At 58.2% G+C, this 603-nt stretch overlaps 1 protein-coding gene across 1 annotated transcript in view; it reads right to left on the reverse strand.

Moving 5' to 3' along the window:
* The window catches only part of MNS1 (meiosis specific nuclear structural 1), a 17,462-nt gene extending 16,865 nt beyond the window's left edge, over positions 1-597 (reverse strand). Inside the window, exon 1 of the mRNA XM_006017984.2 lies at positions 585-597. The gene's annotated coding sequence lies outside the window, so the exon portion shown is untranslated. The remainder of the gene's footprint in view (positions 1-584) is intronic.
* Between the last annotated feature and the right edge of the window lie 6 nt (positions 598-603).

Consider the following 603-nt stretch of genomic DNA (forward strand, 5'->3'; position numbering starts at 1 on the left):
CCCTAAGTTTGTAAGTATGTTCACAACTGCGTATGTACACAGCTACATGCGGCAGACTGACTGATGTAGCATACAATACTGTTTAAAGTTAAGTAATATATGCATGCTTATGTATTTTTCGTTTTAATAATACACCTCACCACAAAATACAGCAGGGGTGGCGAGCTTCCAGCACGTGTCCCCCAAGTGGCACAGGCAGCCTCTGGCATGTGGCAGACTGGGGGAGGGCAGGCAGCACAGCAGCGTAGGGAAGCAGAAAGCGGAGGAGATGAGGCAGGGAACCCAGGGCCAGAAGCAGACAGAAGGAAGCCTTGGGATAAGCAGAAAGCGGAGCAGGAGATCAGGCAAAAAGCCCGGGCCAGGAGGAAGAAAGTAGCAAGGAGTCCGTGGAGAAGCAGAAAGCAGAGCAGGAGTCGTGGCAGAGGGGGGAGGGGTCGGCGCGCGGGAGCAGCACAGGCCACAGGAGCTCCCTACGTGTGCACCGCGCGTCAGGCAAGTTGAGTCAGCGGCGCCGCCTACACGCGTTTCGCTTCCAGCCCCGACCTGCCCCGCAAGCCGCAGCTGCGCGCTCGAGCCGCGCTCACCGTGCGAAGCGCCTCGCCC

This window comes from Alligator sinensis, unplaced genomic scaffold (genome assembly GCF_000455745.1).
Source record: "Alligator sinensis unplaced genomic scaffold, ASM45574v1 scaffold250_1, whole genome shotgun sequence".
Lineage (NCBI taxonomy): Eukaryota > Metazoa > Chordata > Crocodylia > Alligatoridae > Alligator > Alligator sinensis.